At 39.3% G+C, this 18,509-nt stretch overlaps 1 long non-coding RNA gene across 1 annotated transcript in view; it reads right to left on the bottom strand.

Moving 5' to 3' along the window:
• Positions 1–16,299: 16,299 nt before the first annotated feature.
• The window catches only part of LOC134472909 (uncharacterized), a 44,433-nt gene continuing 42,223 nt past the window's right edge, over positions 16,300–18,509 (bottom strand). Inside the window, exon 3 of the long non-coding RNA XR_010042931.1 lies at positions 16,300–17,712. This is a non-coding gene — a long non-coding RNA (uncharacterized LOC134472909). The remainder of the gene's footprint in view (positions 17,713–18,509) is intronic.

Here is an 18,509-nt window from a genome sequence, read left to right as displayed (position 1 = left end):
AGTAGCACATTGCAGAAAGCCAGCAGTTCATGGCAGCAGAAGACAGCAAAAGCAATGAGAGAGAAAGAGAGATTGATACAGATACAGAGATGGAGAGAAAGAGACAGACAGGTATACAGACAGAAAAAAGAAAAAGAGAGACAGACAAGACTTTTTATGCCCCTTTTATTTTATCCAGATTTGTTGCTGCTATTACGGTGGTGCCAATTTAATCAGCAATCACCCACCCTTAATTGCAGAATTGTGCACTCTAGATTCAGCCAGCTCCAAAGAGCCCACCCCCATAACTGTATGAGGGTTTGGGAGGACATCTAGACCCAAACCATAACTTTCTGCCTCCTCTCCTGTGAAGATTTATGTACATACCTTTATGCAAAAAGAGTTTAGTCTATCCCCAAGAGCTGCCAAAGTCCTAACAGTTTCATCACTGCTGAAAAATCCAAATCTCACACCTCCTGTGAGAGTTAAGACAAACTCTTATCTGGGAGCCCCCATACAAATGAAAAGAAAGTTAAACACTTCCATCATTCAATGACACAAGGTGAACATTTCCATTTCATGTTCCTGGCTTCTCCAAACTTCTGAGGTTTCTACTGTACCCTTGGCTTCACATTCACAACTTCACACACCGCCCTCTCAGGAGCACACTGCCTGGCCTCCTAGGCCTTCAAAATCTTAGTGGAAGTCTTTCTGACCCCACAATTCTTCTATTCTGTGAGCACTTAAAGCCAGTGCCACGTGGATGATGCCAGTGTCTGCTGCCAGTAGGAGCAGTAGCCAGGCTTCCTTGACTGTAAGGACTGAGTGCCTGAATCCAATTCCAAGAAAAAAATTCTCAGAGCTACCACCAATGTGAACATGGTGCTCTGTGACTTTGTTCTCAAAGCAAAATCCACTTTTGCAATTTTGCAGCTGCAAAAAGTAGAATTTTACAGCTTCTCGTGGTGCCCTCTGGCCACCTTTTAAATTCAGCTGTTCTTTCTCAACAATCCAAATTTTCTCTTTGCAGTCCACAGCTACTTGAGCTTCCCTTCTGGCCAAACTCACAACATTTTTAATCATTCAATTTGGCTCTTTGCTCTTGATTCTCAACATAAACCTGGCTAAAAGCCCTTAACAGTAGTCATGCCACCATCTCAACATTTGACTGTCTAGAAATTTCCTCTGCAAGATTAGAAAATCTGCTTCCCATAATCTCAGTCTCAGCTAAAGTCTCTGGACATGAACAAAATGCAGACGAAGTTTCTGCCAAGCTGTAACATACCATCTGGACTCCAATGTCAATATGGTCCTTTTCTCAGCAGAATCCTCCAAAGCCTGGTTTAACAGATTCTTCCCTAAGTCCAACTGGAGACCTAGAGCTCATGACAATATCTCAGGCAAATCTGTATCAAGTGTCTATTGGAAAGGCCCAAAAGTCACTGGTAGAAGCTGGAAAGTGTGTGCCAGTGAGATGAAGGATCTGTGCTAGCAGGATGAGAACTTGCACTGCAGTTAGGAAGCAATGCTCAAAGGACCAGAGTTCTCCCAAAGGGAAACACAGCCATCCTCAGTGACAATGAGGACCAGAGCTCTGCCAATAGTGAGGACAGCTGAGTTCATATCAGGAAAACCTATATGACAAACCTCTCCAGGAGAATCAACAGCACATCATCTTCCCCTCCAGTTCTTTTTTTAAACTGTTGACAACAACTCTCAGGTTAGATCTCTGGGCTATTCACACCCAGCACCACACTCATTCAGTTCATCTGGGTGTTACAAATTGACCATTAGTTAATCTACCACAGTGACCTTAATAGAAAACAAGGTGACTTCCGATAAAAGTAATTAATTATAATTTATCGTACTGGAATACCAAAGACACTTATGCCAATATATTGGGGTGCTGATGAGAAGACACAAGATGAGTGAATGTCATTTAACAATTTATGGATGTAAAGAATGGAATGATGCATGTACAGTGAAACAACACCACAGGTGTCAAGCAACCATCAGAAAACAGAAAGAGGAAAGGCAGGATTTTCCCCTCAGCCTTTAGTGGGGAGCAAGGTCCTGCTGAGAACTTGTTGGATTTCTAGACTCCAAGACTTAGAGGAAATAAATTTCTGTAGTTTTGAACCACTAAATTTGTCATACATTGTTGCAGAAGCCCTTAGAAACCAATGTAAGGGTAAAAATAATTTTATATAGACAATTTAAAGAATAACATTTTGATCATCTCAAGGGTTTATAAGTCAGTGTTCTCTTCAAATTAGCTGGGTAGATGTATTGGGCCTTTTTGTAAAACATTTTCTCATATACCACCAGTGTTGATTTTAAACTACCTTCATTATTGGTTATATTAATTTTATATGATAAATGATGTTGTTTCGCTGAACATAAGTAGCAACTAATGAGTCTGGTCCAAGATTACTCACAAATTCTATACTCAACTTGGGGTGAATAAATTTAAAAGTGGCCTCAATCCTCCTGTCTCCTGGTATTTACACCTTTGCTCAATCCCTCTCCTTCTGTGTGGTAGCACCTGTGACTTGCTACTACCCAACACAATGTGACAAAGGAAGGAGGGGAAAATGTAATACTCCATGAGCTTATTTTGATTCTAGTGTATTGCAGTGACTATGATGATGGTGGGGGGGGGGATAATCGTTAGTGTTCATTGTGTGCCAGGTAGTGCACCAAGTACTTTGCACATATGATCTTATCTAACCTTTACCACAATTCTTCAATTTCTTTACATCTTCCATATTACAATAATGAAATTTAAGCTTAGAAAAGCTGAGGTAGGTAGGTATGGAAAAAGTACTCAGCATAATAAATACCATTTGTAAAAATTTCACAGCCAACTTATTCAGTGGGAGAAAATTGAAAACTTTCATTAAGATCTGTTATAAGAATGCTTGTTTTCATGACTTCCATTCAATAAAGTATTAGAAACAAGTTGTATCATGTATAGGTGCAAATTCTCTATGATGAACATGATCATTACATATATCTAAAATGTACCAATAAAATCTGATTGGAGAAAAATAGAGCATAATACTAGAAGTACTAGCAAAACTAAACATATAAGAAAAAGAAATAGGAGGAATCCAAATTGAAAAAGAAGACTTAAAAATTTTATTTCTATTTGTAGATCATAGGATGCTATGTGTTTTAAAAAGTCCTCACAGATTCCACAAAAAAACCTATTAAAATTACAAACAAATTTTGCAGGATATAAAATCAGCATATGAAAATTTGTAAGATTCTTCTACACAAATTACCTAAATTAAAAGAAAAGAATCAATAGAATATCTTACTATGGCACCAAAAGTAAAATAAAGTATCTATAAATATATTTAACCAATAGGGTGAAAGATCTATTTGCTGAAAACTATAAAACATTGATGAAAGAGCATTTAAAAAGCAAAAAAAAAAAGGAAAAATATCCCCTTGAAATCCATTTAAAAGGCACAAAAAAGATCAGAACTGGTTTCACTAAATACAGATTCAATGAAATCTCAATCAATATTCCAACTACATCCTTCAGAGAAATAGAAAAATAATCCTAAAATCCACTAGAATCATAAATGACTTGAAACAGCCAGAACAATTCTGAAAAAAAAAAAAGAAAACTGGAGGCATTGCACTTCTTTATAAACTATGGTAGAAACTAGAATCTTTTTTTTTTCTTGACAAAAAGCCTCCTATGTTTGAAGAAGAAATATTTTTCAAAGCACACTTCCACTGAGCATCAAAGGCAGGAATCTTTTTATGCTTTCAGAGAAGCCCTGAAATGTCTAAATAATCTAAACGGAGATACTTAATTCTAAGTTTGTGAAACATAAGCATTCCCTGAGGTTCTGAGAAAAAACTGTTAGGGCTTGATAATTACACATAATGAAACTTGATTGTGTTTCATCTATGAGAGGGAAATATGAGAATAAGAAAGTAGAGATACATTAATAAATGTTTGACAACCTGAGGTCCAGGAACAAAATTAGAAGTCCTGACTCATGCTGTTGGCCCATTTCTGAACAACTTTCTAGATTACTAAGAGTAAATAACAACTTGGACTGAAATGCCCAAGGCAACCTTGCTATTAATTGACTGGAGAGACAAACACATAAAAGCAGTGGCAAAGTTAACAGGGCATGTTTCTCCCAAGGCTGTGTGGCAGTAACATACCTAGCGACCTCTTTCTTAACAATGACCCTCCATGGTGTCCTTCACTATGCCTAGCTGGATGCCCAATTGCTAGACCTTCTTACCCTTGTGACAGCAAGAATCTCTGGTTAATCCCCACTTCTATTTCAGTCCCATAAATAGAAACCACGCCAAGTGCAATGCCTCCTCTTTAGACTCCCCTCAGCATCTTCCTGGGGGGCAGCCCAACACTTGCAAAGAACAGTTCTGCCACCCTCTTTTCAAGGAGGGGACATGCACAGTTCCTATTGAATGCTCTTCCTTAGTGAACCTATCAAGAAATGTAACTCTGTCAAGCCACAGGCTAAATGTGTTTGGTAAGTGAAATTTTAACATTTTCATAGTGTCAACATTCCCATCCAAGATGATTTTAAGCTATCAATGTGAGGCTCCTGGGCACGGATTTAGGAAGAAACAAGTACAGCTGATGAAGTAGATACAAGCTGAGCCCATAGCACTATTGCCCAGGCTACACTCTCAGCAACACAGAAGATGTAGACATTAATATCCACCTCACAAGGAAAGCAAGAGCTTGCATGAACTGTTTAATATCACAAAATTGTGTCAGCCTCTAGTTTTAGTCTTTCATAGCCAGCCTGAGCAACTTAGTGAAACCTTGCCTCAAAAGTAAAAATTAAAAAGAGTTGGAGATGGAGGCAGGGAAGACAGCGGATCAATAAGTAACAAGGTAAAAAAAGCCTCCTGAGAGAAACAGCTCACACGCTAGAATTTAGCACCATGGAGAAGACCAGACAGAAGGAGAGGGTTTCTCATGATCCAGGAAGAAACTAAGAAGAAAGAACAAAAAAGAAGAAGAAGAAGAAAATGTGGACAGAGTTAGAGCCAGACACGCTCTCACCGGAGCCAGTCCCCTGATATGGTGGGCCCTGCTGCTGGAGTCCGATGACTCATGGTCATGCTGAAGTCAGGGGTTGGCAAGCCCAAGGATCTCAGCAGGAAGATGTGTTGCAAATGAGAACAGAGCTGGCATGGAGATCTGCACCGGCCCATGGTAAGTGCTCGGAATTTGGTCCTCCCATGGGAGTGGGTGACTGGCTGGGCAACATTTTGGAATCAGGTAGGACAGGCCTGAACCTGGAATTATAACAGCTTCAGTTAGCCACTCCTGGTGCAGAGAAGATTGGTGGGAACTGCTTGGAATGGGTCATGACCCTGTGCAGGACCCAATAGACAGGGATGAAGTTGCCCCTGAAGCTGTTCCAAACCAGTTCTGCCCAAGCTTTGGTGAAGACTCCCAGTGGTTGACTGGCTCAGAGGGGAGGGGCCAACCTGCACTGCACCTTCTTGTATCTCAGTAATCAACAGCAACCTGGAGTGGACAGCAATCCCTAGCAAGCACACTTCAGAAGAACTGTAACCAATACGGAAAGAGTCTGGGACCTCCACCATACATCTGTAAAGAAGAAACCAGAAACATGACAAGATAAAAAAACAAGAAAAAAACCTCCAGCCACAACTCAAACAATATGGTTCCAGGAGAGGTAAACACAGAAGAGATCGAGGGAGCAATTCTGCAGTATTGGAAGCAGCATCAGCTGACATAAAGAAATATCTTCATGACATTATAGAAGAACTCAAAATAGAAATACTAATACAAGTAAAGCAAGATATAAGAAGATTAATAAGAGAAATGCTAAGCACCTCTCAAGAAGACACAGATGGAAGAATGGAGGAACACAGGAAAAGGAGGGAAAACTTCATGAAGAATATAAAAAAACTACAACACATGAAACAGATTCAAAGAGATTATCAGGAAATTAAAAACTCCAATGAAAGGTGGCAAACTGCTTGAAAGAAACTAAAGACAGACTATCAAAACTTGATGACAGGTTTGTAATTTGTGTTCACAAAAGGCACGATCTCTTAAAAACAATGAGGAATCAGGAAAGAACAATACAAAGACTAGATTATGACAAGAGGATCTATAACTTAATAATAAAAGATGTGAGGGAAGAATCAGGGGGAAACACAAAGGAAATACAAAGGCTACTAACAGAAATAATTAAGGAAAACTTCCCAAACATAGGAAAAGGAAATCATATTCAGATATATGAGGCATACAGAGCTCCAGCCAGCTACAACCAAAACAGATCCACACTCAGACATATAATAATCAAGATTCCAGAAATTCAACACAAGAACAGAATATTAAAAGCATTCAGAGAAAAGAAACAGAGCACCTATAAAGGAAAACCCATCAAAATCACAATAGACTTCTCAACAAAACCATCAAATCAAGAGCTTGGAGTGAAGTATTCAAGCCCTGAAAGAAAATAACCTCCAACTCAAATTGATGTACCCTGAAAAACTATCTCTCAAAATTAATGGAGAAACAAGATGCTTTCATAACAAAGAGGAACTGGGGGAATTCATGACCACCATTCCAACCTACAAAAAACACTGAAAAACATTCTAGAAAGAGAAAAAAATCCACCAGGATTTCAGGAACAGTGGTAGAGAGGCATCAATGAATGGGGCAGATAGTGGAATGAAGGAGAAAAGTAGACAGTCAATGGCAGAAAAATAGCATAGCAGAGATGAGGCAGAGAAGGTTGGCTATAATCTCTAACATAGATAGCCTTGATATACTAACAAAAAGAAACACAGGCAGAGTAGATCAGGAGATAGGGTCCATAGAGATGCTCTGTACATAAAATATAATCAACCTGAAAGAGGGTTTATGAACTGAAAGTCAAAGATGAGACAATAATGCTCTATGTGGCAGGGAATCAGAGAGAAATAGAGACAACTCATCCAGCAGCTGCAGATAGACTGGAAAGTCATGACACTTTTGCGCAGTGGAGAATTACTCAGCTATAAGCAAGGAAACCCTTGAGGCTTTTGTAGGTAAAGGAATACAACTTCAGATCAAGCTCAGGGGTAAAACGGTTCAGAACCACTTAGGTAAATGGGAGATTGCTTCCCTAATCTAAAAACTAAAGAAGTTAGTGGGATACCAATTGTACAGTGTGCCCTGGGGAAGTGAAAGTGGAGGAATTGTCTAAATAGGGAAGGCAGAGGACACTGGAATCTTGTATCATGATTTGAAGCCCACATTGTTCTCATCACTCTGTTTAGTTTGGTTATATTTTGTTCCAATCTGTCTACTTGTACTAGTTTTGAGGGCACAGACAGCTATTCCAAAAATAGCAGGATATACTATGGTAACCATCCTTAATTTCCTATTAACGTAATCTGAAGCCCTGTATTACTTACACTGTGTTATTATGATTGCTCTTATTTGAATTTGATTTGTTAGATTGCTGTCTTGTCTTGACTGATTTTATTTCAATCTGTTATGTTTGATAGTATCAAGTCTGAGAGTAGAGGCAAGTACTCTAAAGATGATAAGATATACTAGGATACTCACTCTGGTTTGACTATTACCTGCTTTTGAAGTCCTATAATGTCTCCAATGTTTTGTTTTTATTGATGTTGTTCTGTACTGCTATGTTCAGTTTTACTGTGCCTGATGATACAGACAATTCTATTGAGGATAACAAGAGACATCATAGTAACCACTGAAGATCACCTTGTATTGTGGTTTTAATCTTGTGCTATGTCCATCCTTTTTTTTTTTTATTTTTTGAATGATCCCATTTTGTTTTCTTTCTCATTTGGTTTTGTTCTTTTCAAAATAAAATTTAAAAAAAAAGAATTGAAGATGCAGGACTTACTAAGCAAGTGTAAGATCTTGAGTTCAATCTGTGGCACTGAAAAACAAAAACATCATCTTTAGTATCACATTGTTTAATATGTTATAATGTCAGTATCGTCACTTTAATAAACTGTATATGTGAATACCTTTGAAAGACTATATATTCCATTGCTCTTACAGTGTATTTTATAGTTCTCTCATATCTTTCACATATTATACAGTAACTCTATAACCCTGGGCACAATATGTGTCACCTTTAGGTCACATTTTTCATTTGAAAATTGAGGACAAATATGTTGCCTATCCCACAGAGCTCTGTACAAATTTTTTAATTAATAAACATAAAGTGTTTAGCACATAATACTTAATAATGCTATACACATAAATATGTGAAAACTATCATTGTGTGGCCATTCAACTTAACAAATTTTTATAATACTTATTCAAATCACTTTCAGAATTTTATATATAGATAACATGATTTTAATCTTTCTGTATTCCTGTTTCCATTTTCAATTGGTTGGTTTAAAACCACGGTGATATATAATTTTCACATTTCTGTGGGCTGACTGGACAATTCTGTTAATGATACAGTATTAACTGATGTCTCTCATATGGCTACATTCAACTGGAAATTTGCCTGGAGCACCTTGAGTTTCTCCCAGTTAGCCTCTCTCCACATGTTGTACCATTTCAGGGCCATTCTGCATCACTGCAGTCTGTTTGGATTTCTTACAGTGTTATTCACGTTCCAAGATAAGAGTTTCCCATGAATATAACTGCACATGTACACCCTCAGCAAGCCTTGCTTGTGCTCACAACATCATGTGGCCAATCCCAGAATCCTTGTAGAAAATGGCTACACAAGGACATCAGTATGGATTGCCACCATTCGGGGGCACCACCAATGCGCCCACCCACCATGGATTCTTACTCAATTTCATACATAAGCCTCTTTCAGAACCAAAGAGAAGATGCTAAGCAACTGACTTAATAGAGAGTCTTTATTCCCATGAATAATAAAAGCAGAATTGACATCCTTGTCATTCTGCTTCTCTGTCAGATGTGCATGACCCTGTCATACAATGAGCCTTAGAAATAATAGCAAAGTCATTTTAATGAGCTAAAGAAAAGTGAGTAAATCACGATCTCATAAGTACCAATTTCAGTCTACCTCAATGCACTGAAAATGTGTCACAAATAATGATTAGCATTCATCTGACAATGTACACATAGCATCATCATTAGGGTTGCCATTACAACCATTATGGCTTTATTAACATTTGTCCCTGAAATTTCCATTTGAAAGGCAATGGTAATTTCATTTTGAAATCACTTCTATGATTGGCTATACCACATATGTTTCTAAAGTCAATTCTCCTGACAAAGGCTGGAATGTTTCACTTGGGGTACAAAAGAAAAGGCCATTTCAAAAAAGGGAGAACTGTTATTGCATGTCTACAATAATTGCAAGCAAGATTCAATTTCGTGCTCTAAAATATTCATTGCAAATTTTTGATTCAAAGATATTCTATTTCCTATTCATGTGTGGCATTTGTGCTCATAGCATAAATATTTGCAGTTAATTATAGAAAAATTCACACATTAATCCCAGTGGCATGAAAACACATTAATAAATTTATATTTGTAACATTATGTTTTAAAGTGTTCCTTTTTTTAAAAGGAACATACTTATATGTGGTGGCTAGCAACTTCAGTTTTAGGGTTTCTCTTTACTCAGGGTCTTTCCAAGGCCATATTTGCATAATTATATGCTTTGTAAAATTTGTGAAATTAGGATATTTTATCCTAGGACATCTCTCCAATCTGAATTCTCCTTCATAACATGTCCTCTCCAGGGAAGTGGTATTGAAGAAGATGTGACATTTTCAGGATCCAGTTAAAAAAATAAAAGTTAAGTCAGACATATTTGATCTGAGTTTGATGGAGTTTATGTATGCGGCTTTTACCTGCTGTGACATTACTGCCAGTTGTCCCAGTACAGCTTTCAGATAAAACATCTTTCCTCAGGCATGGTGGCTCACACCTGTAATCCCAGCACTAGGGAGGCTGAGGCACGAGGATCGTTGCGAGTCCAAGACCAGCTGAGGCTACAAAGTGAGCTCAAAGCCAGCCTGAATTGCATAGCGAGACCCTGTCTCAAAAAGACCAAAAAAAAATCTTCCCTACAAAAGTGCACGTATCTGTGCCCTGCACTGACACACAGATTCAGGTCCATCCTGCACAGCTCCCATGGAGGTTTGTTGGTGACAGAGAGGGGAACACAGTTTGAAATTTAAGAATTACACTTCCTCTCCATTCTGAAGTGGCAATCAGAATCACATACCAACAATTGAGTGGGAAAAAAATAATAGTTGTACTAGTTAATTGACTCATTAATTAATAAAAAGTCAATTGGTTCATAAGAAGTATATGTTTTCCTTCAGGATTTTGTTAACTTAGGAGTACTTGTCAGCTTTTACATTTTTGTTAACTGTTATTATTCCTTTTCACAACCTAAATAAATATATATTTGATATTCATTGTGCATTATTATTTTCATATTCTCTTTTTAAAGAAAGCTTCTCCAACTGTATGAGCAAACCCTGGATCAACTCCCATGGTAACTCTCATACAGTAAATTATTCTCCCATTTGAGGGGTTGAGTTCGTGGTCAATAATAAAATCATGTTCAGTAAATTCTCTTCTTGTCGTGTTTCCATTTTTCTTTTTACTCACAAAGGCCATTCATCTATAAAATGTAACTTTCATGTCTTACTTTAAAAGGTAACATATAGAATAGACATAAATTTTGGCCAGAAGATATCATTAATCATGACTAATTGTATTGATCAACATTCTCTCATATCAAGAGATAAGCTCTGACTTGGGCAGTTGCAGTGACTGGCAAATCATCATCTGTGGCACAAGCTTGGGAAGAGTCCAGAGCTGAGAGCAGAACACACAATTCCCTCTTCCACAGGTCTTTTTGCTCTCTGGGTCTTCAACTCATAGAAGAAGCTCCACCCAGTTTGTCTTAGTCATTTTCTTGTTACTAGAACAAAGTACTCAAGGATAGTAATTTAAAAGAGTTTATTTTGGCTTAGTTTCAAACGTCTCAGATGATTGGCTGGCTGCTGGCAGAAACAGCACGGCAGACAGGCATCCCCCAGGGGAGCTGCTTAGGGGGCATCCAGGAAGCAGAGAGTGAACGAAGCAGATAAGCAGGAAAGTGATACCCTCTGGGCCACATGTCCTACAATGCACTCTTCCAGCCAGGCCTCGCCTCCTAACAGCTATTTAGCTATGGCATTCTCAGGACTCAATCACTTTCCAAAAGCCACCTATAAGCATATGAGCCCTTTGGAGGACTTTATGGATCTAAACAGTAACAGAGGGCAATCTGCACTATTCAAAATCTACTAAGTTAAATCTTATCTGAATATCTTCACAGCAATATAAGACCAGAACCAGGCATGGCACATGCCTATAATCCCAGCATTTGGGGTTGCAGGAAGATTGTTGTTGAGTTTGGAGTTATGGAGCCAGCCTGGGCTCCATAAGCAAGTTCAAAGCCAGCCTGCACTACACAGTGAGACCCTGTCTAAAAAAATGAAAAGAAAAAACATTAAGGCCAGTGAGTAACAAAATATCTGAATGCTGTGGTCAAACTAAATTGACACATAAAGTTAAATACCCAGCTAAAATGAGAAAGCACGGTTGCCACATTTACTTAAATTATGACACAAAAACATGTTACACTCTATTCATTTGCTGAACTGACAGGTCCCATGAAATGCAGTGCAAACTTCATTTCTAAAAAAGGACAAGATAAAACAATCTTTATCCAGGAGGAAGGAGAACAAATGTGAGACCAACTCCAAACTCGGAGCACAAAAACAATTTTGCCTGTACTATTTTTCATGGCACAGGCAGGGTAGACAAATGTCTCCACCTACATTCAGTCAGGAAGCACCCATCACAGACAAGACCAGAAGTGGCGTGATAAATAGTATGAGGAAGCCCTGTCTGGACACAGTCCTGAAAACCCAATCCTTCTGAGGTCCTTCCCATGAAAAAGGAGTTGTGCGACAAAAAACAGAGTTGAAACCAAATCACCAAACTGAGTCATCAGGAAGCGTGTCTGGGTCCAGCTGACTGAGAGTGGTCAGAAGAGCACACCTTTCAGACTCAGTCATGGCTGACTGAACCCCACTGAGGAAAGCAATGAAGCTCTGGCTGCTTGGTGTGATGGAAAGGTATGCCCCTGGTGACATTCCCAGTGTTTCCACTGATGCCAGCCCAGACCATTGATGATAGCCAGCATCCTATGCTCCCCGAGTCACCTGCAAGGAAAAAGGAACTTTTGTGTATGGGGATATGATAGATTAACAACTAATGGTAAACTTGTAATGCCCCAGTGAACCCAATGAGCATGGTGCTGGGCATGGCAGGCCCTCTTGTGGATTGCTGCCAACAGCTTAAAAGCCGAACTGGAGGCAAAGAAGCTGCACTGTTGATTCTCCTGGAGAAGCTTGTCACACTGGTTTTCCAGATACGAACCCAGCTATTCTCATTATTGGAGGAGCTCTGGTCTTCACTGAGGATGACTGCTGTTCTTTTTGGAGGAGCTTTGCTTCTTACCTTGAGCATCGCCTCCTAGCTCTAGTGCAGATCTCTCAATCCTGCTGGCACAGATCATTCACTCCCCTGGCACACACTTTCTAGCTTCCACCCATGACCTTTGGACCCTCCCTGATGCCAAAAACAGACCTGCATGAGATATTGTCTTGGACTCTAAGCCTCCAGCTGGATTCATACAGGACATTGCAATGGAATCCAGGCCCTTAGCTGTCATCTTTAGGTCTCTAGTGTGTAGAAAGATCTTCTGCATTCATTCCCTTGTAATTGACTCTTTGGGTGAATATTATAAAATAAACCTATAAATTGTGTGGCTTGAACTAAATTGTTTCCCTTGCAAACCCCAACGGTAACAAGATTAGCACGAGAGTGGGGCCATTGCTATGATGTTACCTGGTAACATGGCACAAGAGCCTTGGGAATTAATTTGGAAAGGTTTTGAGACAGTGGCCAAGGAGGCAGCCCCTGTATGCTATAAACTGTATTGCAGACTCTGGTCAGAGCCTGGAAAACCAGAGTACTGATGGAAATGCTCCTGGTTAAGATGAATCTCAAGAAGGCTTATTTGGAGAAGTACTGCACTGGCTGCTGGATCCAAGATGCTATAGGTTCTGCACTTTGCTTGTGCTAGAGATATTGCCTGGGTGGCAGAAATATTTCAATGCAATCTACAGTTGGCAGAGTGGCAAGGTTACCATTGAAGGCTTTTAACCAGATTTATGTTGAGAATCAAGAGCAGAGAGCCCAGCAGAATGATTTAAAATGTTGTGAGTTTGGCCAGAATGGAAGCTCTAGTAAAGCTATGGACTGCAAAGATAGAGCAGAGTAGATATTGATTGCTGACAGTGAAAAAGACAACAGAAAAAAAAGAGCTAATGGATCACAGGAAACAACAGACCTCCACACTGCAAAAGTGAAAGACTTTGTTTTGAGAAGAAAGTCACAGAGCACTACATTTCAGAATGGAGGCAGAATAGAGAGTTTGTCCCTCAGAATTGAATTCACAGTGCTCAAGGATTCAAGCTCTCAACACCTACAGCCAAGAGAGAAGAAAGCTATTGCAGGAGCTGATATCAGACGTTGGCAGTACCCACAAGATGCTGGTTTTAGGCACATGAAGAATGCAACAGTTATGGGGTTAAGAAGCTTCCACCCCAATTTCAGAAGGCCTGGAAGGTCAGGTAGTATGCCCCTTAGTGGGCAGTGTGTAAAGATGTTATGGTGAAGCCAAAGGTGCAGTGGAGACCTCAGAAGTTTGAAGAAGCCAGAAACACTGATCATCTAAGAAAATTGCAAAGAGGGAGCAAAGCCAGCCCGAAGACAAAAGCCATGGGAACTATAACCACCAGAAGGGCCATAAGAGGTGGAGCACTTAAGCCCTTTGAAGCTCACAATTTGCCACAGATTGCCTCAGATGCAGCACATGGAACTACAGGACTTCATGGTTGCCCTGCTAGAGGTTGGACTTGCTTTGATTCCAATCCTTTGTATTCCTCTTTGGGAATGGAAATATATATCTTACGCCATTGCACATTGAAATGTTTAACTTTCATTTGTATAGGAGCTCACAGCTAAGAGTTTGCTTTACATCTCAGAAAAGACTGGGAACTTGGACTTTTGAGCAATGCTAAAACTGTTAAGACTTTGGCAACTCTTATAGATGTACTAAATGTCTTTTGCATAAACATATGTGCATGAGTCTTTGGGGGATTAGCAGAGGAATGTTATGGTTTGTGTCTGAATGTCCCCCAAAACTTCATGTGGTCATGAGGGGCACGCTTTTCTGAGGCAGGTGAATCTAGAGTTCATCAGTGGTTTATGGCCTATTTCTGGGATTATGGGTATGAATGCTACTTCTGTCCCAGGGTGGTAGCCTGTAAACAATATAAGGGAGAAAAAAAGAGGCTTGTCTCCACCCAAGTTTGCTCTTGTTGCTTTTGCCGTCTTCCACTACTGTGCACTATTGCTCCTTTACCACACCACCCTGCCTTGGAGCCAGTTGATTATGGACTGAAACCTCCACAAGCTGTGGGCTAAATATACCTTTTATTTCTTGGTTTTGGACAATGGGCATTTTGTCTCAACAATAAGAGAAAAGTAAAATGAAGACATGGGGTAAATGAGTCTGAACTACCAAAGATTGTTTCCATTAATAATTAGATTAAGCATTCACAATAGAAATTAATTTCAACTACAGAAAGATACATCTGCATTTCTGTACATCTATGTTATGGGCCTACATAATAATATCACTTTTACATTTTAAGTAAACAAAACAAAACTGATACTCAAACATTCAGTTATCCAAGTTCACAGGATATTCAGTGATGGTATGTGGATTTGAAGTCATAAAATCTAACCCCGGAGTTCATACTTTTGCAAAAATTCTACAATTGTGAAGGAAATTGTCTGACATTGAAAAGGCACCCTACCTCCATATCCTTCCTTCCAGAAGGGATGCCCTTTCTGTGTACTTTGGATCACCAAAGGGAAGTTCAAATGTATTTGAATCCCAGCACTAACGGAAATGTAATTCAAGCTACACATAATTTTAAATTTTTAAACAACTACATTTGAAAAAGTGTGAAGAAACAAGTACAATTAACTTGTATATTTCTTTAAAATACGTTTAGTTAGCCAGGCGTGGTGGCTCACGCCTGTAATCCCAGCACTCGGCAGGCTGAGGTGGGAGGATTGTTGTGAGTTCAAGAACAGCCTGAGCTACAAACTGAGCTCAAGGCCAGCCTGAACTGCATAGCAAGACCCCATCTTAAAAAGACAAAAAAAAATGTTTAGTTAGGAACCAGAGATTTGGCTCAGCACTGTAAGAGCATGCCTGGCAAATACAAGGTCATGAATGCAATTCCTGGGACCAATAAATAAATAAAATATGTTTAGTTGTACGGGTTTTTTGTCTTGTTTTGTTTCGTATTGTTTCATTTTGCTCTTGACAAAGTTGGGGATTGAATCCAAGGCCTCACCCATGTTAGGCAAGCCCTCTACTACTGAGTTACATCTCTAGCCTTCACTAGTACCTGAAATGTCCAACAAAGTCCCAAGTTTAAACAGGCTTAGTCCCCAGCCTCTGCCACTATGGGTAGGTGCTGGGTTCTTTAGATCAGGCCAAATGGAAAGACATTAGATCGTTGGGTTTATTGTCCTTAAGGGGGACCCTGGTTCCTCACCTCACCTCACCTCTTTCTCTACTTCTTGACTGTCACAATATGAGCAGCTTTGCTTCAGTACATGCTCCCCACTATGATGTTCTGTCTCGCCACAGGCCCCAAAATAATAGAGAGATTATCCTTGGACTGAAACCTGTGGGACATAAGCCAAAATAAACCGATCTTCTCTTTAATTTATCTCAGGAATTTGTCACAGCAACAGAAAGCAAACTAATACATTATTTTACATAACATACACATATGTGGTACAAAGTTTTTAAAATCTGGTATGTGTGTTATAGTGACATCACATCTCAATTCAGATTTTCCACATTCCAAGAGCTTAACAGCCACATGTGGCCACTATATTGAACTATGAGAGAAATATTTCAAATTTACTGAAAAAGTCACTATATGACCCCACTGATTTCATCCCAGACACTCCTTCCACAGTGTGAAGAAAGCACAGACCTTCAATTTTTCCCAGAATTTTACTTCCCTTCCACAAAACTCTTGAATTTTTCAAGATTCAAAATCAGCAATTTCTTTGAGGAAGGCAACTTTCATTTTGATTTTTCTTCTCTTACCATTATTGACTGCTTTATTGAGGAACAACAGACATATGGAAATTTACTTTTTTTATTTAAAGAAAAAAAACAAAACAGTATAAGGGTACAAGTAATACAGAATTTCAAAAAAAATGATAAGAAATCACTAGTTAATAGATTACATATTGTCATCTTAGAAATAGTTTTTCAGGTTACAGGATTAAAGCATAAAAAGTGGACATTCAAACAGTGAGACTGCAAACAGTTGTGTTCAATGATCCAACAGAAATGCAGTAATATGGTCATCTATCTTAACACATCTAAACACACTTGCAGTTGTGGAAATTTACTTTCATTCAGTAAAAAGATACTACCTTGCATTCCTAAGATCATAAGGTTACCACATTTGTACTACCTGTCCAGTATTGTCCTCAATGAAGTCTTGCAATCTATGAGGGCAATATTGCCAGCATTATTTCTCATGCCATTCATCAGGAAATTGAGGCTAACCAAGTTGGTTTCACTTGTCCAAGGTCATTCAGCAAGAAAGTGTAGGCAATCCTGTCCTCATGACTACTTCACTGTAACCATCTACTGAGAAACCAAGTTTCTATTACCTGCTTCCAAGATGTCTCAGACATAAAAAAGAAATTCAAAGAGAGTATCTCAAAGATGAAGAGATACCAAGCACCCACGTCACTGCTTTGGAATCTCTGAATGTCTCCAAAACAAAGGAATTTTCCTCCCTCGGCAATAAAATCAGTGCAGATCTTAGAAAGCACAGGGCACAGTGGGCACTGGAACTCTAGTACATCAGCAGTGCCCAAGCTATTTTTAGTCCCTGTGACTTCCAACAAGGCAGGGGCAGCATCCTCATGGCTGCACAGCGCAGCATCCTCCATATCCACAACAGGCAGCACGAGGCAGCCAGCATCTCCAGTCTGGCCAAAGGAAGGAAAGAATTTGTGTGACGTGTGAGACCGCTCGGTTTGACTACTTATGATGGGGATTCATGGATATTTGCAGAAATACTTAAGATGAGCATACTTGAAGGTATCTGGAGCCTCTGAAGTAAGTATAAGCAAAATCAGCACAGAAATCCACAAGACACATACTCAGAGCCTGATTTCTTACCTAGTTGTGTGGTCTGGGCACAGGTTCTGCGTGGACTCATTTAGCCTAATTAGCACATTAGCACTCTGCTAATCCCACGACTGGACTTCAGATCCAGCTCATCGGAAATGCTCCATGATTGTTCAATTAATTTTTCTTGTCCTCAAAATGAAAAATTAATGAGTCTGTAGAGAATGAGCTGAGGAAGATGGGCCAATGCAGATCACTGCTGTGGCAAGTGCCAGGGAAGGAATGGATCCTAGGATAAAGTACTGGACTGCTTCCGAGGACCCATCCTGCAGAGGTCGACTTTCACCATCCAGTGACCATGGGAGTCCTGAGTCTGGAAAAATATCCTGAGCAAGAGGCAAGTCCTAAACTGAGAAAAAAAGGGGACAGGTAGACTTGTTATTCAGTTGAGAATGATCCCATTTAACAAATCAAAATATTGATGGTATCTTAATTTCCCTTGTCAGGAGTTTCATCAAATGTCCCATGTCAGCCTTACTAGAAATTTCTCAGCGCCACTTACGATTGAGCAAGCTGTGATTCACACTGTTTCAGAAATGTGAATCAGTTTCTGTAAACAAATAAGAAAATTCCTTTCAGATTTCCTTCAAGAAGTAAACTGCCAGGAAGACTAACACTAGAAGCGTTTATCCGCAAGAGGGCGCCAGAAGCTGACTTTCCTTAACTATCTGTGAACTAGAGAGTTTTTGAATTTGATGATGAAGTTAAAGAAGGAAATCGCCAAATAAAAACAACAGGTAGGTATATCTGATTCACATGTTTGCCTTCTGCTAATTCTTAGACGATGTTAAAAGTCTCCATAGGGATTCAGAATATTAAATATGTAAATAACCACCTCTGACCCAAAGAGATAGTGGTATGCTGCTTGAAACTGCCTTGCTGAATTACAGTGAGTTTTCAAAACTGAATTAATTTGAATAGGCTTTTCTCCACCTAAAGGGGAACTCATAAGGGTGTTTCAATTATTAGACTCATAGATGACTCTTTCTGCAGCTGCCGAAGCATTCCATAAAACAATAGGAAATGAGACAAGGTACCCGCTGGGGTGTGTCCTTGTTAATTTGCTAAGCAAACCCAATTTTCAGGACTTGGGTTTTGAAATGAAGCTGTAATGTAGAATGCAAAGACGAGGTGTTAGAACATTCT

Source organism: Cavia porcellus, unplaced genomic scaffold (assembly GCF_034190915.1).
Source record: "Cavia porcellus strain 051 isolate PalLab524CR breed Dunkin Hartley unplaced genomic scaffold, mCavPor4.1 scaffold_2, whole genome shotgun sequence".
NCBI classification, from domain to species: domain Eukaryota; kingdom Metazoa; phylum Chordata; class Mammalia; order Rodentia; family Caviidae; genus Cavia; species Cavia porcellus.
Note: the sequence above shows the minus strand (reverse complement) of the source record. Positions and strands in the feature narration are given on the sequence as shown.